Here is a 25,289-nt window from a genome sequence, read left to right as displayed (position 1 = left end):
GCACTCCACCTATCTGCATGTCCAATCTGGGTTTATCCGACTCCGTGCCTACCACGTCTAGTATTTGGGCATCAATGTATAGAAACTCTTGCTGGTCGTCCTCATCCGTTCGGCTCGCTTCCTCTTCCTGTTGCTCCTGGTCCACATACCTGACTGTGGCTCCTCTTGGTTTGCGACGGCATACCTTCTCATAGTGACCGAAGGTGCTGCAGTATGCACATTTTGCTCTAAATGCAGGGCACGCCTTGTCGTTCCCCAAATGCGCTGTGCTCCCACATCGGTAACAACTGGGCCTGCCACCTCTGCCTACCTTCTGCGCTGTCCCTACAGACGGTTGTGGGCCTTTCCTTTTGTCTTGATACCTTGCCGTGTCCTTTTGCTTGGGCTTATCTCCTCTCTGGTTCGTCATGATTCTACAAACTGTCTGAGTTTCCCCAACGTCCTTCCTGGCCACTTGCGCACACCGTTTTGACATCTCCGCCTTCTTCACCATGGCCCACACTTCCTTCAAGGGCGCATCCCCATTCACCCACAGCTTCTCTTGGACGTGCGTGCTTGTTGTGTGCATGATGATTTGATCTCTCTCACCCACGCACACAAAGCCCTACACAACCAAGGCCCAGGATACCTCAACAGCCGCCTCAACTTCTACGCTCCCAAACGCCAGCTTCGGTCGACCAGCCACGCCCTCGCCGCCGTCCCCCGCATCCGAAGAGCCACCACAGGAGGAAGGTCCTTCTCCTACCTGGCAGCCAAGACTTGGAACTCCCTTCCGACCAACCTCCGTCAGACCCAAGACCACCTCGCCTTCAGGAAGCAGCTCAAGACCTGGCTGTTCGAGCAGTAGCGGACCCCCTCCCCACAGCGCCTTGAGACCCTCCGGGTGAGTAGTGCGCTATATAAATGCTATGATTGATTGATTGATTGATCTCTGACGAGTTCATCGTGGAGAGGACCAAATCTGCATGTGAGGGCCAGTTTTTGAAGCGCTGCTACATATTCATCTACAGTCTCACTCACTCCCTGCTTCCTGTGGAAAAAACTGTGCCTGTCAATTGCCACGCACACCACGGGTCTGTAGTGCGTGTCCAGGTCTGAAATAGCGTGACTGAAAACATCATCATCGTTATCGTCTCTTTGCCCTTTGACGATGGTATCAAACACTCTGATGCCTTCCGGCCCCAAGTTGTGTAATAGTATTTTCAACCTTCGCTTACTTGAATAAGCCGCTCCACTCTCCTCTTCGAGCGCCTCCAGATAGTTCTGGAAGTATCTCTTCCAATCTTCCCAGGGCATCGCCGGTTCCCCTCTGGACGGAAGAAATGGTACCATCTGTGTGAGCGATGTGGATTGCGCCGCCATTTTCTGGACCAAGTTGGGGTTTGCTGAGACTGTGTTATCGCGGTTGGGAGGACTGCCAGGAGCTTGGCGTTGGTCTGCGTCTGCTTCCTCGCTCCCTCCCGTCGTCGCGCTCCCTGATGCTGCGGCTGTGTCTCTTTGGGGACGTGACCCTGCGCCCCCGTCACTTTCCGACAGTCCTCTATGGACTTGTTGCTCCGCCAGCTTGTAAATAGCGCCCGCTGCGAGGTAGTGCGCCTGGACTCACCGGCTGACCAGCTATCTGATGATATGCAGGGATGCCCCAGTTATTGTAAATCTGCCCCACTATTTCTACCCTTGTCATAGGCTATTAATATATCCACGCAGGTACAGACAGCCCCAGCCCCTTTGTCTCTGCTCTCTTGACACCTCCTAGATCACAAACACGCTTCTGCTAGAGAGGAGGAGGGTGAAATGAGGAGAAGTTGGGACTGTTGGTTTCATTTCTTCTCGAGAGGGGGCGGGGGGGGCATTACTCAGTAAAGCAGAGGGGACAAGTAGAGGCTGCTTTGTTCCTTCTAGAGTCCTCGGCCCCTCTCGTGAAGAAAGTAATCCATCTCCTCATTTCAGCCTTCTTGTAATCCTTCTCCTCATGATGTCATCCTTCTTGTAATCCTTCTCCTCATTTCATCCTTCTGCTCTACAAAGCCCGGCGCACCTTCTCCTCATTTCAGCCTTCTTCTCTTGGGATCACGTGATTGTGATTTAGCAAAAGATGTGCAGAAACGAAAACGCTAATTGTGTATTTTGTTACAACCTGACATTCAATGAGTATATGCTACCCCCAAATTATATTTCCAAACTTCTTATTTTATATTACGGTTTGGAGACTTCCTGGAGAAAACGTCCTCCAAAAATTAACGTGGGAGATGAGTTTCACTGCCACACAAAGTGCACGTGAATCATCATTCTCGTTGCTCAGTTGAATAACATAATATATTCATTTTGCGAAGCAAAAACTACGATCGCCCAATAAGGTTAGGGTGAGGCAACTTGTGAGGATTAACAATAGAGAGTTTTGAACAAAAACGCACAAGATAATTTGAGAACACAGAATTCATTAAAATAGTTATTCATGGTCTTAGGGATGAAAGACAAATGCAATGAGGGTTTGTATGCAGATTTTTCGCAAAGGATTGTGGGCAGGCGGTGACGCTGCAGTTGTTTGATCTCCAGCGGCAGTGCTTTAAATGGGCCGGTACTCACTGGTACTCAGTACTGGCACTTCTTAAATTTAACACTTCGAGGGGCATATTACCAACAAGTAGCGATATTTATCGCTACATAGGCTTAGCGACGATTTTTTTATCGATGAGCATCGCCGGAATTTATCGCTCAGAAAACTTGCTATTAGCAACGTTTATCTCCAAAGCGATACATTTTCCGGCGATAGCGGCGAAATGCGTGAATATCGCTGAGAATACAGCGATAGTCACGCATTAGCAACGAAATGCTCTTAGCCATGTTATCCACCTACCATTGGATAACATGGCTAAGAACTGGTCTGAGCAGGCGTTCGTTTTTGGCGATAGCGGGAATATTTCCATCGCTACGCCTGCCTTGCTAATAGGCGATAGCGTCGTTAGCGACTGCTTTCAGTCGCTAACAGGTCGGGTACGCCCACTTTGCATGTTATTAGCGATAAATATCGCTGACATGCAAAGCGGGCCCCAAACCGCTCGCTATCGCCAAAAAGCTGTCGCTGACATCAGTTAGCGACAGCTTGCTAAATAGATAGAATTATCGCCGCTTAGCGGCAGAAAGCGGCCGCTAAACCGGCAATAATTGCCTATCGCCACCCTTGGTAATATGCCCTCCAGTACGGCACTTCTCTACTGCCGTGGGGAGTACCGGTATTCATGACAGGGTAGGCTTATTGGCTGTGAGCGCTAATCAGCAGGAGTGGAACGAGTCTCTGGCAGCGAAGGTGCCGGGTTCTGCAGCCCTGATCTGAGCCCCTGCTGAGCTATTCAGCAGGGCCATTTGAATAATGTCTGGTGCTCGCAGTCACGCTGTGCGTTACAGAGCAGGGTCGAGATTGTGATTTTCGAAGCGCAGCACTTCAGGGAGTGAACAGTCAGTACAGGGTAATTCTTTAAACCTAGAAATGTTTTCAGGGGCAATGGCGGGGGACTGTCTCACTTCCCATACTTTCTCTCGATCGGATGCGATTGAAGAAGCCCCTGGAGCGCTGAGGCACCTACCTTTCTAACGCCAAATGCCTCAATTGCCCGGTCTGTGCACAGAAGGCTTTCTGATGTGCCAAAAAAGCTCAAAACTGGTATGCAACGTTTACAACTAAATTTTTACAACGCACTACCATTACAACGCAGGTATTACCACGCATACCATTACAACGCATTGCACTGGGGGGCGCTCCAGGGTAAGTAATAAGTTTAATTTTCTATCCAACACCTTCCCTGGTGTCAACGGGGACTGGAGTTGGAATAGAAAATTATACTTACCACTATCCAGCACCTCTAAGCGCTATGCGTTGTAACGGTATTCGTTGTAAATACCGCGTTGTAAAGGTATGCGTGGTAAAAGTATGCGTTGTAACATCATACATCCCTCAAAACTAGCACCCCCAACCCTGCCTGATGTTACTGTTCCCCGGGTCACGTTCGGCCCCACATCGGCACACTGTTGTGGAGGAGCCATGTCCGGTCCGCGCCCATGCTGTGGCAGGATGTTGCATTCCTGCCTGCCAGCCGGGCCCCAGGGCACCCAGGAATTCCCCTGCTGCATGGAGTTAAAGGAGGAAGCCGTGTTCGAGAATCGATCACCTGCTGCTCAGCGCCTCCTGAGCTCGACATCATGTGGTATTGCTGTGCCCAGCCCAGCAGAGCCCAACTTCTGCCCCAGACTCACCACGCCATCGAGTCTCATAGTGGGAGACACTGCAGCAGGTCTCGCTGTCTGACTCTGAAGAAGGGACAGGCCAGCAGTTCCTCTCGATGGATCGTTCTGACAGCTGTAAAGAGATTCAGGTAAGTCAGATATTAATTTAATAATCTGCTGCTGACATTTAAAATGTGTGTTAAATGATTAGGGGCTCCAGCACGGAATTGGGCCTTGCAAATGGGCACACTAGAGTTGTCTGTCTATGCTGAAAACGCGCTATGTTTTGTCTAAACTAGCAGTTTTGCTGATAATTAGTAGTGCAAAGTGTTTAACATCCTTGCTTGACAGTGACATTACGATGTAGCACCCTTTATTTTCTCAGCACAGTTAGACTGTAGTAGGGAGGGTTGGTGGGTGAGTGAGTGAGAGGATGGATGACTGAGCAAGGGTGGATGTATAGATGGATGAATGGATAGATGGATGAGTGAATGGATGGATGAGTAAATGGGTGAATGGGTGAAAGAGGGTGGATGATTGGATAAAAGAGAGGGTGATGGGTGGGTAAGTGAAAGATTGGATAGATGGACGAATGAAAGGGAGGGAGGGAGGATGGATGGATGAAAGGATGGATGATGGATGAGTGAAAGGAGAGATGGTATAAAGGAGTGAAAGGGTTGATGGATAGATGCGCAAAAGGATTCATGGATGAGTGAAAGGGTGGATAAAGAGATGGATGAGTGAAAGGATGAATGGACAGGTTTTTTTTTGGATTATAAACTTTTATTGTCATTCGTGCTCACATACACAGCAGTGTGCCTACAACCATATTAGGCCGGCAGCGATACACAGTCAGTAATGCAGTAGGAAATTCGTCAGCAATGATCACAGTGGAACCATTCGGGAGCACCCAACATCATAACAGTAAAGTATTAGTCAAATTATGACAGGCCTAATAGCAAGCTAACCTGCAACTAGGTGGTAGTCAGTGGAGACATTTTTCGTGGAACAGTACAAATATCATCAGGGTCAATACAGCATTCGAGAGGGTACCACAGTAACAATCTGACACAAGGTGTATTAGCGTCTCCTAAAAGTAGTGGCATTGCAGACTCGGTTTATAGCAGCTTAGCTAAGAATCAGAGCAATTTATCATTACAGTTCACAATATCTATCAAGCACGGTCCCGTAGATCAGCCATTCCTGCTTAGTCGTATAGTTACGCAGAAACATTGTCCGGGCAGTAACCCTTATATCCAATAGGCCAACAGCAGTATGGACATCCGACATTCCACCCCCTCCACCCCGTTCCTATATATAGCACATGTATCTATTCCGAGTCTGCTGCTGGGGGTACGTCGACAGCATCAGCACCCACCACCCCTTGCGTTGCAGTTAAGAGAAGGTATGTCTGCAGAGGTCCCCAGATGTCAGCCGGCCTAGAGTTGAGAGGCAACAGTTCTGAGAATATTCCATTTTGCTCCTGACAGTATAACATGTCTTGTAACCAATCTTTGAATTTTGGGGCCCGACCCCGACCCCACCTGCAGGCCAGATGTCTCCTTGCCAACAACAGTGCAACATTAGTGTATTTCCGAACCGTCCGCGCTATCTGTGCGGTGTAACCCAGCAGGAACAACAATGGATCTAGATCTAAAGCGACCCCTATCATAAGGGAGATGCCCTCACAAACCTGTGACCAATACTCCTGTACTTGCATACAGTCCCATGCTAAATGGAGGAAGTCCGCCCCTCCCTGTCTGCATCTCTCGCATCTATCCGAGTCAGCCAAGCCGAATCTGACCTTCCTAACAGGTGTGTAGTATAACCTATGGAGGAATTTGTAATGTATAATTTTGAAGCGACAGCTAGACATCACCGCACCTGATAGGTCACAATAATACTCCCATTGGTCGTCTGTAACCTCCCTGCCAAGGTCCAATGACCAGTGCGCTCTAGCCGCACTCTCCACAACCGGTAGTTCTCTCCGGAGGCATTTATATATATTGGACACTAGATGTGCACCATCAGTGCTATTCAGCACTATCGTAAGCGGGGTAACACTGGGGGGTTCTCGAGGGTATTCAGGTAATAAGGCTTTCAAGCCTTCTCGCAGCCGTAGAAAATAGAATAGTTCCAAGGGGTTAGGCGTATATTCCCCCCAAAAACTTTCTCTAGACCGAAATATCCCATCGTGGAATAGATCGCCCCATGTCTGAATTTTCAACCGGCGACACATATGCCGGAATCCCACCTCTTGGAAGAGCGCCATTTGCGGGTGATAAGACAGTGGCATTTGAGCTGTATACAGTAACGAGGTTTGCAACCGTCTCCCAAATTTCATCCATGCGTCCATTGTGCAAGTCACCGTATTAGTGTGCATATCCAATTCCGATATGGGGGCATGAACGACTCCAGCCAATGGTAGTGGGTGAGCTATCCAGTCTTCTGCTGCAACCTGTGGCATGAAGGCAGTAGGCTTCATCCAATAATACAGGTAGTGCGCCTGGGCACTCAAATAAGAAACTTCAAAATCGGGGACGTCGAAACCTCCCACATTATAAGGTTGTGTCATGACCGCCCATCGGAGTCGCGCCTGCTTGCCCCCCCCTACCAGTCGAATAAGTTCAGAGCGCAGGGTTTTGAAAAAGAAAGCACCCGGGTGATAAGGGATATTGAGGAATAGATATAGGAAACGCGGCAAGACCACCATTTTTATGAGGGAAACTCTAGCCGCCATGGACAATGGTAGTTTGATCCATCGGTAAAGAATACTAATGAAGATTGGCACTCTGCACACCTAAAAGTGAATCTAGTACTCTATATTATATACTATTTTGCCTATGTTATCGTTGGTGCTGCCGCTATAACTGACTGGCTCACGTCAGTGAAACAACTCATGCACAAACAGAAACTGCTTGAAAGCGACGCACTATCCACAAGCCCCCGTGGGGTGCTCTATGAACCACAATTATACATGATGCCAAAATGTCAATATTTCAAAACAATATATATGAAAAAAAGTTCATTCTGCCAAAACTTTGTCCATATTTCTCTGTCTCCAAACACGACAAAACAGGATAGGCAATTCAAATGAAGAGCATCATTGTTTTAATGACAGTTTTCTTGTTCATGTGTTGTACTCTTCCTTCCTTCAATACATTACTTCATGTACATCCGTTCATCTGTATCAGTTAATCCCAATGCATTTCGGTATAGCAATACCTTCATCAGGGGAATACTGCAATCAAAAATGAATACAATAACAATAATCAAAAACTTAAAGTTTGGGGAGCCAGAGCCTCCACCTCATGTGAATGTCTATTAAAGTGCAAGTTTGTCATAACGAGTTCTAACTCAGTTAAGCCTCCACCTTGGTGCCTGGAAACTTACTGTAAATACCACTGTGTATCACTCTGTGCCCATGATCGAGTGGGTAATATAATGAGCGCATACCTGATTTAATTCGAAACACGACTGCTGCTGCGCAGCAAAAAGCATTATTTTCCTGTAAATGTAAATAAAAGACTACTAACTTATCTGTTATGGCTATATCAAAACAGTAAAAGCTTCACGATGCCTGGAAGCTGCCTACCTATACTGGAAGGCGTCTTCACGTGTGGATGGGCTTCGGTCCTCTAACTGCTCGTGTTCTTAACTGTGAAAAACACGGCACCGTTATTACCCCATTAGCTTGTTCATGTGTCTTCCCACGCTAAACCCGCTCCAGTACTTCTCCTTACCTTACTCCTTAGTATCTAGCCCTTCTCTCGTCGTCTTGCGTTTAGGACGCGAGCTTTCCTGCATGCTTATGAGCTGCCGTCTATTTCCGTGTGAACACTAAAGATGGACTAACTTAGCAATTTGACGGGCGCCATTTTAAGCTAGTCAAAAGTCCACTGTACATATGTCTAAATAAATGAATAGATCGGATTGAAGAAATCTATTAGGCAATGCGCTAGATGGAAATTGAAAAATAAAAATTGAAAATAAAAATAAGGTGGTGTGTACACTAAGTGAGTTCTAGTTGTGACAAAGTTGCTGTACATAATTTAAACGACTTACTATTTCAATCATTACAATACATCTGCTGATTACAGAAAACACGCAAATTCAATTTTATCATTGAGCCCACGCGGCTCCAGCGTATTCAGGCTGCGAATCCAATATGTCTCTCTTTGTGATAATAGGCGGTTGGTGTCAGCATGTACCTCCTGATCTATGCTCTCTAACACAGTATACCTCAATTGTGGAATTGTGTGTTGTCGTTCTTTCCAATGTGTGGCTAGGTTAGACTTCGGATTGCACGTTCTTATCATGCTTTTATGTTCCGTTATGCGGACCTTTACTTTTCTAGTGGTTTTACCCACGTATACCAGCCCACAAGGGCATTTGATGGCATAAACTACCATGCTGGTATTGCAATCTGACGTATGTCTCAACTGTATGTGCTTACCTGTCTGTGGGTGTGTAAACACATTCCCTACCATTACAATGCCGCAATGACCACAATTGAGGCACTTCACCATTCCTCTATTTTGGACAGTACCTGTCCTGATCTGAGTTTGTTTTAGTATCTCTTTGAGATTCTTGGATCTGGTGTGTGCGAACAGGGGTTTATCAAAGAACACTTCTTTAAAATCTGTCTCTTGTTCAATCACTTCCCATCTTTTCAAAATACTTTTCTTGATCAGTCTACTTGATGTCGAATGTTTAATTACAAACACCTCCCTCCGGAGAGGTTGTTTAACAGTTTTCACCAATAGTTCTTGTCTGTCTTTTTGAAATGCATTAAATTTTGCCCGTTCAAGTACCTCTTCGGGATACCCTCTCTCTTTGTATGCCTGAGCCATAATCTCCATCTCGTGAATACCTCGTTCCTCTTGTGAACAAATTCGACGGGCACGTAGAAATTGTGAAAAAGGTAAGTGGTTCTTCAAAGACAACGTGTGAAAACTACTGTAGTGTAATGCACTGTTGCGGTCTGTTGATTTTTTGTATAGGCGTGTATGTAAACCATCTCCCTTATTTTCTATAAGTATGTCCAAGTAGTTAATGGCTTTCTCATTAATAGAATATGTGATCTTAATGTGATCATGACAGTGATTCAACTCAGTCAACAGGTTCTCTAAGGCTTCATGTGTACCATCCCACACCATTAGGATGTCGTCAATATACCTTACATAAAGCTTAAGGTGTTGTGACCATAGGGGATTCTGCAAGATGTTCTCATTCTCATACTTCGCCATAAATATATTGGCAAAAGTGGGCGCCCCAGTAAAACCCATACTCGTTCCTGTCCTCTGAAGGTAAAAACTGTCTTACCATCTGAAATAACCATGATACAAACAGAAGTGTAACAACTCTAACAGAAAAACATTAGTGCCTTCATCATAATCATGTTGTAGTAGCATCCATTCTACTGCCTCTATACCCTCCTGATGGGGGATGGAGGTGTATAAAGCTGATATGTCCACAGTGCACAACAAAATGTTTTCTTCTGGTGTTATGTCAATTTCACTAATCTTTTTCAAGCAGTCTGTGGTGTCCTGTATATACGTGCTCCACTGCTGTACTAATGGTTGTAAATAGTGATCTAAGAATTTGCCTAAAGGTTCGTGAAGAGACCCACATCCCGCCACAATTGGCCTGAATGGGGGATCTACTGAATTCTTGTGCATTTTAGGCACCATATATATATGGGGTCTCTTAGGATATTGTACAGTCAAGAATCTACAAGTTTGCTCATCTATCCACCCCATCTCCTGTGCTCTTTCAAGAATAGTTTTCAAAATAGTTTGGAAACGAACCGTGGGATCAGTATCCAATTTGATGTACGTGTCCTCATCGGTGACCTGCTGATTGACCTTTGCCTGGTAATAGGAGTAATTGAGCACAACTAGTGCTCCTCCTTTGTCTGCTGGTACAATCTTTAACCTATCATTCTGAGCCAGTTTTATCAAGGTTTGATGTTCTGATTTAGTCAAATTGTTTTGTCTGCTTTTGATGGTAGAAACCTGTTCTATATCTTTTTTCACCAAAGTTTCAAATAAATCCAAGATCTTATGGGAAAATGGAGCCATGAAAGTGCTCTTGGGTCTAAAGACCTGTGGTTTTTCAGGTATAGTGGTTGAAATAGCTGAATCTGAATTGATCGTGTTGAAAAACCACATGAGGCGAAGTTTCCTCATAAATTTGAATAATGAAACCTCGGTTTCTAATATGTTGGTAGAGCCGCGTGGGCTCAATGATAAAATTGAATTTGCGTGTTTTCTGTAATCAGCAGATGTATTGTAATGATTGAAATAGTAAGTCGTTTAAATTATGTACAGCAACTTTGTCACAACTAGAACTCACTTAGTGTACACACCACCTTATTTTTATTTTCAATTTTTATTTTTCAATTTCCATCTAGCGCATTGCCTAATAGATTTCTTCAATCCGATCTATTCATTTATTTAGACATATGTACAGTGGACTTTTGACTAGCTTAAAATGGCGCCCGTCAAATTGCTAAGTTAGTCCATCTTTAGTGTTCACACGGAAATAGACGGCAGCTCATAAGCATGCAGGAAAGCTCGCGTCCTAAACGCAAGACGACGAGAGAAGGGCTAGATACTAAGGAGTAAGGTAAGGAGAAGTACTGGAGCGGGTTTAGCGTGGGAAGACACATGAACAAGCTAATGGGGTAATAACGGTGCCGTGTTTTTCACAGTTAAGAACACGAGCAGTTAGAGGACCGAAGCCCACCCACACGTGAAGACGCCTTCCAGTATAGGTAGGCAGCTTCCAGGCATCGTGAAGCTTTTACTGTTTTTATATAGCCATAACAGATAAGTTAGTAGTCTTTTATTTACATTTACAGTAAAATAATGCTTTTTGCTGCGCAGCAGCAGTCGTGTTTCGAATTAAATCAGGTATGCGCTCATTATATTACCCACTCGATCATGGGCACAGAGTGATACACGGTGGTATTTACAGTAAGTTTCCAGGCACCAAGGTGGAGGCTTAACTGAGTTAGAACTCGTTATGACAAACTTGCACTTTAATAGACATTCACATGAGGTGGAGGCTCTGGCTCCCCAAACTTTAAGTTTTTGATTATTGTTATTGTATTCATTTTTGATTGCAGTATTCCCCTGATGAAGGTATTGCTATACCGAAATGCATTGGGATTAACTGATACAGATGAACGGATGTACATGAAGTAATGTATTGAAGGAAGGAAGAGTACAACACATGAACAAGAAAACTGTCATTAAAACAATGATGCTCTTCATTTGAATTGCCTATCCTGTTTTGTCGTGTTTGGAGACAGAGAAATATGGACAAAGTTTTGGCAGAATGAACTTTTTTTCATATATATTGTTTTGAAATATTGACATTTTGGCATCATGTATAATTGTGGTTCATAGAGCACCCCACGGGGGCTTGTGGATAGTGCGTCGCTTTCAAGCAGTTTCTGTTTGTGCATGAGTTGTTTCACTGACGTGAGCCAGTCAGTTATAGCGGCAGCACCAACGATAACATAGGCAAAATAGTATATAATATAGAGTACTAGATTCACTTTTAGGTGTGCAGAGTGCCAATCTTCATTATTATTCTTTACCCCAGGGGCTCTCTCCTGGCACTCAGCACCCATCAAATATGGATTTCGATGAGATTTCGCACTTGACAACAAATCAAGCAGATGTGAAGGCATGTTCAGCAGAGGAAGCAGAGAGTGTATATGCATTGATAAAAGATGTTAGAGATTTTCAGGGTAAACCAGGATCCACCTCACAAATGATCAAGCAATTACAATACACATTGAGGAAACAAATTAATCAAAGGCTTCATGCCACAACGTTAATTCAGTACCACAAAGTAAAGCGTATTCCACGAGGGCTGCGAATATCACTTAGACCATTACTTTTTAAATTCAATAAGCCGTTTATGTTAAGATGGTATGCGATATTGAATAAGTGTTCCCTGGATTTTATTCTGCTCATAGTGGAGGAACTGTCTAACATTTTAAAAGAATTAGAGACTGAGATACAAGAACTGAATACAGAATTTTCCACCAGGTTAACAGAGGAAGAATTGGCCACCACCCTCAAGAATATCAATGACCAATTAGAAGAACACACCAGGGAGGTACATGAACGCAAATTGCGCAAGTTCAAACGCGACACAATTGACTACAAGTTAGACGAAGTTTATTCTTGGGCAGATCAGTATGCCCAACGAAGAACCTATAAAAAACCACAAGCATCCTCGTCTGAAGAGAGTGTAGCAACTGAACAAGATACCCTACCTACTCGCACACCACTTGCAGCCACTTCTAGTACAAGCAGTGAGGCAGGAGTTCAGGGAGGTTCAAACATTACCCCTGGGCCGTCTTTTTTAGAGGGGGGCAAAACATCCAATCACCCTCCCACGGAACAACCCCAGTCAAAACAAAACGGACAAGGAAGGGACAAGGCTAAAAAAAAGCAAAGAAACAGGAGGAACTTGTGATGAACATTTCGGACTATCCATTAAGTCAGACTGAACTAAGGGTTCTAAACAAAGGTATGTCTTTTGTGCCGACGTATTCTACCAACATATTAGAAACCGAGGTTTCATTATTCAAATTTATGAGGAAACTTCGCCTCAGGTGGTTTTTCAACACGATCAATTCAGATTCAGCTATTTCAACCACTATACCTGAAAAACCACAGGTCTTTAGACCCAAGAGAACTTTCATGGCTCCATTTTCCCATAAGACCTTGGATTTATTTGAAACTTTGGTGAAAAAAGATATAGAACAGGTTTCTACCATCAAAAGCAGACAAAACAATTTGACTAAATCAGAACATCAAACCTTGATAAAACTGGCTCAGAATGATAGGTTAAAGATTGTACCAGCAGACATAGGAGGAGCACTAGTTGTGCTCAATTACTCCTATTACCAGGCAAAGGTCAATCAGCATGTCACCGATGAGGACACGTACATCAAATTGGATACTGATCCCACGGTTCATTTCCAAACTATTTTGAAAACTATTCTTGAAAGAGCACAGGAGATGGGGTGGATAGATGAGCAAACTTGTAGATTCTTGACTGTACAATATCCTAAGAGACCCCATATATATATGGTGCCTAAAATGCACAAGAATTCAGTAGATCCCCCATTCAGGCCAATTGTGGCGGGATGTGGGTCTCTTCACGAACCTTTAGGCAAATTCTTAGATCACTATTTACAACCATTAGTACAGCAGTGGAGCACGTATATACAGGACACCACAGACTGCTTGAAAAAGATTAGTGAAATTGACATAACACCAGAAGAAAACATTTTGTTGTGCACTGTGGACATATCAGCTTTATACACCTCCATCCCCCATCAGGAGGGTATAGAGGCAGTAGAATGGATGCTACTACAACATGATTATGATGAAGGCACTAATGTTTTTCTGTTAGAGTTGTTACACTTCTGTTTGTATCATGGTTATTTCAGATGGCAAGACAGTTTTTATCTTCAGAGGACAGGAACGAGTATGGGTTTTACTGGGGCGCCCACTTTTGCCAATATATTTATGGCGAAGTATGAGAATGAGAACATCTTGCAGAATCCCCTATGGTCACAACACCTTAAGCTTTATGTAAGGTATATTGACGACATCCTAATGGTGTGGGATGGTACACATGAAGCCTTAGAGAACCTGTTGACTGAGTTGAATCACTGTCATGATCACATTAAGATCACATATTCTATTAATGAGAAAGCCATTAACTACTTGGACATACTTATAGAAAATAAGGGAGATGGTTTACATACACGCCTATACAAAAAATCAACAGACCGCAACAGTGCATTACACTACAGTAGTTTTCACACGTTGTCTTTGAAGAACCACTTACCTTTTTCACAATTTCTACGTGCCCGTCGAATTTGTTCACAAGAGGAACGAGGTATTCACGAGATGGAGATTATGGCTCAGGCATACAAAGAGAGAGGGTATCCCGAAGAGGTACTTGAACGGGCAAAATTTAATGCATGTCAAAAAGACAGACAAGAACTATTGGTGAAAACTGTTAAACAACCACTCCGGAGGGAGGTGTTTGTAATTAAACATTCGACATCAAGTAGACTGATCAAGAAAAGTATTTTGAAAAGATGGGAAGTGATTGAACAAGAGACAGATTTTAAAGAAGTGTTCTTTGATAAACCCCTGTTCGCACACACCAGATCCAAGAATCTCAAAGAGATACTAAAACAAACTCAGATCAGGACAGGTACTGTCCAAAATAGAGGAATGGTGAAGTGCCACAATTGTGGTCATTGCGGCAATGTAATGGTAGGGAATGTGTTTACACACCCACAGACAGGTAAGCACATACAGTTGAGACATACGTCAGATTGCAATACCAGCATGGTAGTTTATGCCATCAAATGCCCTTGTGGGCTGGTATACGTGGGTAAAACCACTAGAAAAGTAAAGGTCCGCATAACGGAACATAAAAGCATGATAAGAACGTGCAATCCGAAGTCTAACCTAGCCACACATTGGAAAGAACGACAACACACAATTCCACAATTGAGGTAAACTGTGTTAGAGAGCATAGATCAGGAGGTACATGCTGACACCAACCGCCTATTATCACAAAGAGAGACATATTGGATTCGCAGCCTGAATACGCTGGAGCCGCGTGGGCTCAATGATAAAATTGAATTTGCGTGTTTTCTGTAATCAGCAGATGTATTGTAATGATTGAAATAGTAAGTCGTTTAAATTATGTACAGCAACTTTGTCACAACTAGAACTCACTTAGTGTACACACCACCTTATTTTTATTTTCAATTTTTATTTTTCAATTTCCATCTAGCGCATTGCCTAATAGATTTCTTCAATCCGATCTATTCATTTATTTAGACATATGTACAGTGGACTTTTGACTAGCTTAAAATGGCGCCCGTCAAATTGCTAAGTTAGTCCATCTTTAGTGTTCACACGGAAATAGACGGCAGCTCATAAGCATGCAGGAAAGCTCGCGTCCTAAACGCAAGATGACGAGAGAAGGGCTAGATACTAAGGAGTAAGGTAAGGAGAAGTACTGGAGCGGGTTTAGCGTGGGAAGACACATGAACAAGCTAATGGGGTAATAACGGTGCCGTGTTTTTCACAGTTAAGAACACGAGCAGTGGGAGGAGCCTAGCTCGCGGACGTAATGGCCGCCTTTTAGCTCGGCTCCGTCGACCCTCCGGCTAACTTCGACTATCCTGTCATATATCCTGCACTGCGGCGCTACTTCCATACAGAATTCGAACTTTGAACACCCACTCTTACTCACCGTCTGATCCGGAGGTCCCTGGGTGCTGTGGATCCGCAGCTGTGCTCTCGGTGAGATTGGGGCCTCCGGGCGCTCGAGACCGGGACCTCGCCTGCGGGACCCGACCGGCGGAGAAGTGATTCCTGCGGGACCCAACCGGCGGAGAAGAGATTGCCGGCCCCGGCCGCGACGGTGGGCCACTGGTGGGAACCGTTGTGCGTGCACCCCGGAGATCCTGAACCGGCCCGATGACTGGGCCGTGCGGCTGGAGGGGGAAGAGCTGTGTTGGGGGCTGACCGTGTGAAGGGGTCCCTTCGCCTTTGTCCTGTCCGGTGGTCCTGGACCCCACGCCTGGCTCTCGCCTGTGGGGCCTGCCGCTGTTCGGAGAAGATCCCCCCATCGAACGCTCTCCCATCCTGTGCCGGTGAGGCCGTTGTTGGGAGCCTCCAGGGGTCTGTAAAGTCCTACATTTGGGAACTGTTTGGGGGCCCACGGTGGAGTGTGGGGCGGCGAAACTCACAAGATGGCTGCCGACAACGTGGGGGACACTCCGCTCTGCACCGATGCTCCTTGTTGGCCGGATTGTGCTGAGGCCTGGGTGTGTACTCGAGCGCCCACGCCCGGAGATGTCCTGGACGCCTTGATGTCATTGTATGCTGTCTTGGCCCCCGGTGCCTCTGCTGACCCCGTGTGGCTCGCCGCCATTTTGGGCCGCCGCTCTTTCATGCACCCCTATCGTCCTGATGCCGCCGTTGCTTCACCCCCTTCGGCTACGCCAGGAGTTGCTGTTGTTGTTCTTCGGCCGCTGGATGGGCCGGTGACTTTTGACCCTCTGCTTCCTCGTCGCCTGGATTCCGAGGACTTCCACAAGCCGCGGAGATCTGCTCCTTCCCGGGTGCCTGGGACTCATGGTGGGCCGCTGTTTGCTCCCGCTTTGTTGGATTCGAACTTTTGTTCTGGAGGGATACCTTTGTACTGTCGAACTGCGCACCTGGACTCCGGCTTGCCTTCTGCTTGCCTTGTCGTTATTGCTACAATTGATTTGCTTAATTGACTTTTTGTATTCCCTCCGTACGAACGCTCTACCTGATTTATGTCATTATCGTGACTCTGGACTACGTTATGATTATTTTTTTCTGGGTGGTCCGCTCCACATTATCCTTGATTGGGTTGGTTTCGTGATCAGGAAGGGCTGGGGGTGAGTTGCACGACATGATAGTTTGCTGGCCCACCGGCCCGTTGCATTGATGTCTGTACTCCCGACACGGGGAAACGTTACGATCTCTCCCTCCTCCCCCTCCCTGTGGTTCTTGCTGTATGTGAAGGTGTAGTACTGATTTGCCATTTAATCATTTGTTGGCCGGGGAGGGTCGTGGCCGAATGTGTTTGTTCATGTCCTCTGGCTCCTCCCTCACACTTTAATTTTTGTTTTGTATTTTATCTCCTTCTCTTTTTGTCTTCTTCCTTTACTTTTCTTTCACTATATTTCGGATTTCGGATTAGGGCGACAGGCACGCTGTTTGGAGGGTAGGCCGTAGCCTTCTGCAGGGGTGCGGGGTGGGACGGGTGGGTGGGGTCTTTCAGATGTTTTCTTTTGGTTCTATGGCCCTTTTCTATCCCTTTATAGCGGTGCCGCTTCTGTCCTCGCTTCTCAGGCTTGGGTGGGTTGGGGTTTATTGCTTTGCCACTTTTCTCGGTTTCGATGCTTCGTTGCGATTGCCATACCCTTCTTTTCGCCAGCTACCACTTTCTTCTGTACTATTAGCCACGGGTTGCTTGGCCCGGGGTGGCGCCCGTCTCGCACGATTGTGTTTCACTTTTATTTTTCCTTATTTTGTTCTTCTCCCTTCCTTTCCCTCCCCTTTTTCTGTCCTTTTTTGGTTTCCTCCCCCTAGTTTCCTTCCTTTTTTTTCCCCCCCTTCCCTTCTCCCCCCCTTCCCCCCCCCTTCCCCCTTTTTCCCAGGCTCGTATTGTGAGAAGTGGGCTTGATTCGTACATTTTTCCGTTCCCCTTGCCTCCGTTAGCGTGTTATTGGGTGGGGGTCATTAGATCTTAGTAGCACTTGTATGCTTCTCCACTACATTTTGCGTCTGTTTGTGCTATGGTCGTATCATGCCCTTACATCCTCCTCCCCCCCCGCCCCCCCCCCTCCTCCTCTCGTTCTGGCATGGGTATAATCCTGTTTCTGGGTTTTTCCGTATTTGTGAGTCAGCCATGAGCCTTGTCCCCTCATTATAAAATAGACCTCATTGATCCTGATGTTGGGCCGTTATTGCTGCTTCTCCCATTTCTAGCATTGTTCGATTATGTTTGCTTGCCTGCCACCTGGCCTCGTGTTGCTTCTTTTGCCTCTTGATTGTTTTTGATTTGTGGCCGGCCGGAATGGTTGTAGGCCCGTACATGTTTATCCTAATGATGCAAATAAAGGTCTTCAAAAAAAAAAAAAAAAAAGAACACGAGCAGTTAGAGGACCGAAGCCCACCCACACGTGAAGACGCCTTCCAGTATAGGTAGGCAGCTTCCAGGCATCGTGAAGCTTTTACTGTTTTTATATAGCCATAACAGATAAGTTAGTAGTCTTTTATTTACATTTACAGGAAAATAATGCTTTTTGCTGCGCAGCAGCAGTCGTGTTTCGAATTAAATCAGGTATGCGCTCATTATATTACCCACTCGATCATGGGCACAGAGTGATACACGGTGGTATTTACAGTAAGTTTCCAGGCACCAAGGTGGAGGCTTAACTGAGTTAGAACTCGTTATGACAAACTTGCACTTTAATAGACATTCACATGAGGTGGAGGCTCTGGCTCCCCAAACTTTAAGTTTTTGATTATTGTTATTGTATTCATTTTTGATTGCAGTATTCCCCTGATGAAGGTATTGCTATACCGAAATGCATTGGGATTAACTGATACAGATGAACGGATGTACATGAAGTAATGTATTGAAGGAAGGAAGAGTACAACACATGAACAAGAAAACTGTCATTAAAACAATGATGCTCTTCATTTGAATTGCCTATCCTGTTTTGTCGTGTTTGGAGACAGAGAAATATGGACAAAGTTTTGGCAGAATGTACTTTTTTTCATATATATTGTTTTGAAATATTGACATTTTGGCATCATGTATAATTGTGGTTCATAGAGCACCCCACGGGGGCATGTGGATAGTGCGTCGCTTTCAAGCAGTTTCTGTTTGTGCATGAGTTTGATCCATCGGGTCACCGAGTCAGCCAGTTTAGTTATAGCCACTCCATAGTTCATTCACAACGTATCTCCCTTGTCTCTCGATATTTGTATCCCCAAGTAGCGCAACTCCGAGGAGCACCACTCCAGAGGATAATCGAGCGGGAAGTCCGACACAGCAGGCATTAGAGGGAAGAGCTGGGACTTACCCCAGTTAATAGAGACGCCAGATAGGCCCCCAAAGGCGACAAATTCCCGCAGTTTTGCGTTCAAGGTGGTCTGGGGTTCTTTGACGTATAGCGTGACATCATCAGCATATAATGAAGTAGAGAGTTGCCGTTGAAAGCAATTAAAGGCGCTGACTTTGTGTAGCTGTCGAATGCGACAGGCTAGCGGTTCTATCGCTATGACGAAGAGTAAAGGGGAGAGGGGACACCCCTGGCGGGTACCCCTCGTTATTGCAAAGGTATCAGTCAGACGGCCGTTCGCAAGCACTCTCGCCTTCGGAGCCGTGTACAGCAAACGCACCCAATCTACAAATATCGGGGGAAACCCCATCTTCTGCAACACCGTGAATAAGAACCCCCACTCTACAGAGTCGAAGGCTTTCGATGCGTCTAAGAAGACAGCTGTGAGTGGTATCTCAGGGCTCACCGTCTGGATCAGGGAGAAAACAGTACGGAGGTTGTGTGAGGTGGATCTCGTAGGGACGAATCCTGACTGATCAGGCAATATGAGTGTGGTCATGAGCAAGGAAAGTCTCGCGGCGAGCACCTTGGCTAGGATTTTGGCATCGCAATTTAATAGCGATAATGGACGATACGAGTCACAGTGCTTAGCATCTTTACCTGGCTTAAGTAAAGACGTGATTACAACCTCTCTCATGGACCTCGGCAGTACACCCACCTCCAAGGCATCTTCAAAAACCTCCCGCAACACTGGTGCCATGATATCCACATAACATTTATAAAATTCTGCGGGAAGCCCATCGTGACCTGGCGCCTTTCCGTTGCTCAAGGACATTATGGCATCTCGCACCTCATCTAATTCAAGCGGTGCCCCTAGAAACTGTCTATGGGCGTCGCTTATCCAGCAGAGTGCGATATCCCCCAGAAAGCCGTCAAGGTCAAAGTCCCCGGTCGCCTGTGATGTATAAAGTTGTTCATAGTGTGTTTGAAGAGTGTTCAGTATGCCAACTGAGTCTTTGCGTACCTCCCCGTCAGCTGTAGTCAGTTCTAAGATAGTGTTTGAGCCTCGCGCCATACGAACCGCCATTGACAGTGCTTTACCCGGTCTCCCTCCCTCATTATAAGCGCGGGTTTTCCAGTGCTTTCCCTTGAACTGTACCTCCCTTTGCGCCTCTGCCTCGTATTCTGACAATTTAGCCCTGAATTCCTGCTGCACTGTTCCTTCAGCTCCCTGCACCATGCTTCTCTCCAGTGCCCGCAGGTCTTCTTCCAGCCTGTGAGCGTGCGCTGTATATCTCTCAGCACCCCGGAGCTCTTAGCAATGCACCATCCCCTCACTGTAACCTTGAAGGCCTCCCAAATTGTTTAATCACTATCCACAGTATCCTTGTTACGGGGAAAAAACTCTTCTATATCGTCTCTGAGTTCCTCACGGAAAATCGTGTCTACTAGAATGTTAGGGTGCAATCGCCAAGGTGGGCGTGGTTTATCAAACCTGGGCATATCTAAAGTCAGCAGAACCGGGCAGTGGTCAGAATGTGTTCTGGGCAGGTGTTGAGCATTCAGTACATGTGGTGCTAGATTATTTGACACAAAGATATAATCGATTCTGGCCCACGTTCCAGTGTATGATGTGAAATGTGTGCCATCCAGCAGGTCAGGGTGCAGGTGTCTCCAACCATCGACTAACCCCTCCTCTTCCACTATCCCCCGAAGGGTTTCTCTCGCCCTGGGATGGTATGTCGAGCACCCATCCGCTCTATCCAACCTCGGATTTAGAGCAATATTGAAGTCTCCACCCCAAATTAGATGACTAGAACCCACATCCATCACAACTCCCCAGAGCACAGTGAAAAAATGGGGATCATCAATATTAGGTGCATAACAATTGGCAATGGTGATCGTCTCCCCACCCAGTCTCTCCCACAAAATCACATACCTCCCCTCCTTATCTATATGTTGACCCTGTGGTGTAAACGGGAGAGCTCGATGTATAAGGATGACAGTACCCCTGGCGTATGAGGAATAGTTTGAGAAGACCCTCACACCTGCCCATCTCTTACCGAAGGCAGATGTAGCTGACGGGGGGATGTGAGCCTCTTGTGGCATAACCACCTGTACGTTATGTCTATCCCAATAGGCCATCAACTGTCTGCATTTACGTGCATCCTTAAGCCCTCGCACATTCCAAGATATAAAGGTACATTTGTTAACATCCCCTGCGCCCATAAATGTCAACTTTGTCCGGCTTTATGAAATTACAATGCGTCATCCATGTCATCAGTATATTGCAATCATTCCTTCCACTACCAATACCCCAGTATACCGCTATGTCCGTTTGCTTGTGTATATCGCACTCAACCAACTCACGTAACCCCCAGGCATTCCCCCAGTCCCTCCCAACCTCCCACTGAAGCATGCCCAACTTGCCAGTTTCTCCATCCACCCCACCCCACCCCAATTCCCTCAACAACCAAGGGTGATAACATACCCCATACCAACAGTAACCGCATGGGTAATACCCGCTAGGTAGCATTCCAGGTGGCAGCACTTTACCCCCTCTTCTCCACCAGCTCCCTATGGCGGAACTCACCCAGCCAGTGGGAGAGAGGGGGGTACCCGGCGAACAGAATCTAAATCAGCTTCCCCCGGGCCAAGTCCCTAGCCCATCTTAACTTGAGGAGGGAGAAAGGACAGCGAACCTAGCTACAGCCATGAATCAGTCCACAAACCTGTTCATCCTCCTCCATATGGTCGTGTCTGCGATCAGGCTCAGCAACCCCGTCCCCATTCTGGTGTGCCGTGCGTTTATAATGTTTGATGAACTCTTCTACTTGTTGCGGCTTCGAAAAGAACCTCTGACGCCCCTGACATGTGATCCGCAGTCGAGACGGATAGAGCAGTGCATAGTCCACTTGGAGATTGCGAAGTTTCGCTTTAACATCTAAAAACGTACGCCGTTCCTCCTGCACCATGAGCGTGAAATCAGGATATATCGTAAAGTTGTTGCCATCAAAAGAGAGTGTTTTGGAGGTTCGAGCCGCATGTAAGGCAGTGTCCCTATCTCTATAGTTTAGCAGGCGGGCGATGATAGGTCTCGGTTTCATGCCCGGTTTGGGCACCGGTCCCAGGGATCTATGCGCCCTCTCCACTATGAACTGGGGCGAGAACGCTTCCGGGCCTACCGCTGCCAACAGGAGTTTTTCCACATATTCCTCCATTTTACCCACATTTGTGGATTCCGGAACTCCTACTATGCGTATATTATTACGCTGGCTTCTCGCCTCCAAATCCTCGTTCTTGGCCGCTATAGTGCGCAGTATGTCATCCATCCGTGTAAGTCATGTCGTGTGCTGTCCTGAGGTATCCTCGACATCCGAAACCCGCTGTTCCACCTCCTTCAAACTCCCCTCGTGAACATCCAATTTGTGTACTACAGCATCCATCCGGGACGACATCCTGTCCACCTTGTCCGCGATGGTCGCGAATCCCTGGCGCATCTCACGAAGGATTTCCTGGATATCCGTGGAAGTGGTCGCCTGGCCATCGACGGAGCTGCTAGCCTCCATCTGCTTCTGCTGTTCCGGGCTAGTGCGAGTCGCTTTTTTTGTGGCGTCAAACGTGAGCTTTGGTTGTCGCGTATCTGGCCGTCCCATCTTCGCCACCGGGCAAGTCGATGCGACACAATTCGCGATGTTCCGAGCAACAAGGCCTCTTCGTAAGTGCAGGCACGTAGGTCAGAATGGTCGCAGTATCTTCACCGCCCAGCCGAACGCCAACAGGGATCGGTAACTGCGCAAGGTGTGGGCGTGCGGCTAAGACAGATTTCTGATGATTCCTCTGGCCATAGGTAGCCCACCTGGCTCAGGCCCGGCAATATTCCAGCAGTCCCACAACACTCCTGTCCCATCGTGCACCAACAATGAACAATACAATGAGGTAGCAAAGTTCCCAGGTCCAATGCACGCTATTTGGGAGTACCAATCAGTTGGCAGTTACAACCAACCCGTCCAAGTGGGTCGCATGCAGGTAGGTGTAAGTTCTCCAGTATATGGGGTGCAGTCAATAATCAATATAGCACTCTAGTCTGCAGGATCGCAACAACTTTGCACGTACCCAAATCAACGCAGCAGTTGTGCCTCCAAGAGTGGTGAAATGCAGCTCCTCCCAAGTGTATGGTACACCAGGTGTATGTTATCGCAATTCCCGCCGCATGTAGTCCTCACCTCGGGGTATGTATAGTACTAGGAGCAGGTGGGGGGGGTGCCCCGCACAGTAGAAGATGGTGAATATTGCCCCCCAGCAACGTCTGCAGATCTGGACTCTCTCCGGTGTGCCCCGCTCCTCGCACCTCGCAGGCGAAAGGGCGGACTCCCCAGCCAGCAGCAAGGAGCCCAGCAGCCCCCACCAGCACCCGGTGTTAGCGCTCGGTCAGGCGTGCCCGGTTCACTTCTCCACGCATTGAGGGCAGGACAATTAGGGTCCTCCGGTGTCTCCGCAGTCAGTGGAGAACCAGCTCCCGAGATGGCCGCCACACTCGATGGGTCCCAGCAGGGCAACGGCAACGCTCGGCGGGGATCACACTGCTCAAGGGGTCACAAGGACTGCAGACAACTAGTACACAAGCGGGAAAGGGCTGCACCAGAACAAGGTACGTATCTGCACACGGTGTATATCTCTGCTGCGAGGAAGGAGCACAAAGGCCGTCCCCCGGTGCCGCCGCTCTGTAGATCGCAGGAGATTTCGCGCCTTTCGGGGCCCAGTTGCCACCACCAAAGCCTCGGCCTCACGTTATCCGGCAAGCCGTCCAGCCGCTCAGCGTTCTCCAGCAGTCAGGGTCGCCGGGGGCGGGAGAGCCTCCCCCGGCCGCAGGCAGCAAGCAATCGACTCCAAAATTAAACCGGAGTCGCCGTGTAGCCCCCTCAGCAGATGGGAGCAATCTCGGCCCGATCGATCGCTGATATCAGGATAATTTTAGGATTGATATCGCCAGGATGTGGGAGCCTCACGGGAAGGCGTCCATTCACTAGTGCGCCACCTAGCGCCCTATGAATGGACAGGTTTAAAGATGGATGGATGGATGGATGGATAGGTTTGGATATGAAGGGTGGACAGACGGAATGGTCGATTGAAAACTGAATAGACGACAGAATGTAAAGGGTAAATGGTGGACATCAGCAGGTAAATGGTATGATGAAAGAATGAATGGATACCTCGATGGAAGAGACAAGAGATATCTTCTAGGGAGGTTCATGATGATTTGCTTCATTTGCTTGGTGCCATAAGAGCTTTGGTTCGAAGTGGGGGTATTTTCAGTTTCTTCCTACTCACATGCTAAAAAATATATAGGGGCAGATTTACAAGCCACTTCCGCCTCATTTATGCCGCCGTTGCGTCACTTTTGTGATGCAGCGGCGGCTCAAATCCTGCTCCATGGTGCGGGGGTACTTACAACGTGACGCATCTGTGAGATGTTACTCTGATGTTACTGTTCCCCGGGTCACGTTAGGCCCCACATCGGCACACTGTTGTGGAGGAGCCATGTCCGGTCCGCGCCCATGCTGTGGCAGGATGTTGCATTCCTGCCTGCCAGCCGGGCCCCAGGGCACCCAGGAATTCACCTGCTGCATGGAGTCAAAGGAGGAAGCCGGCGTTCGAGAATCGATCACCTGCTGCTCAGCGCCTCCTGAGCTCGACATCATGTGGTATTGCTGTGCCCAGCCCAGCAGAGCCCAATTTCTGCCCCAGACTCACCACACCATCGAGTCTCATAGTGGAAGACACTGCAGCAGGTCTCGCTGTCTGACTCTGAAGAAGGGACAGGCCAGCAGTTCCTCTCGATGGATCGTTCTGACAGCTGTAAAGAGATTCAGGTAAGTCAGATATTAATTTAATAATCTGCTGCTGACATTTAAAATGTGTGTTAAATGATTAGGGGCTCCAGCACGGAATTGGGCCTTGCAAATGGGCACACTAGAGTTGTCTGTCTATGCTGAAAACGCGCTATGTTTTGTCTAAACTAGCAGTTTTGCTGATTTATTAGTAGTGCAAAGTGTTTAACATCCTTGCTTGACAGTGACATTACGATGTAGCACCCTTTATTTTCTCAGCACAGTTAGACTGTAGTAGGGAGGGTTGGTGGGTGAGTGAGTGAGAGGATGGATGACTGAGCAAGGGTGGATGTATAGATGGATGAATGGATAGATGGATGAGTGAATGGATGGATGAGTAAATGGGTGAATGGGTGAAAGAGGGTGGATGATTGGATAAAAGAGCGGATGATGGGTGGGTACGTGAAAGATTGGATAGATGGATGAATGAAAGGGAGGGAGGGAGGATGGATGCATGAAAAGGTGGATGATGGATGAGTGAAAGGAGGGATGGTAAAAAGGAGTAA

The sequence above is a fragment of the Lissotriton helveticus genome, chromosome 2_1 (genome assembly GCF_964261635.1).
Source record: "Lissotriton helveticus chromosome 2_1, aLisHel1.1, whole genome shotgun sequence".
Lineage (NCBI taxonomy): Eukaryota > Metazoa > Chordata > Amphibia > Caudata > Salamandridae > Lissotriton > Lissotriton helveticus.
The sequence above is the reverse complement of the archived record's forward strand: the minus strand, read 5'-3'. Positions refer to the sequence as shown.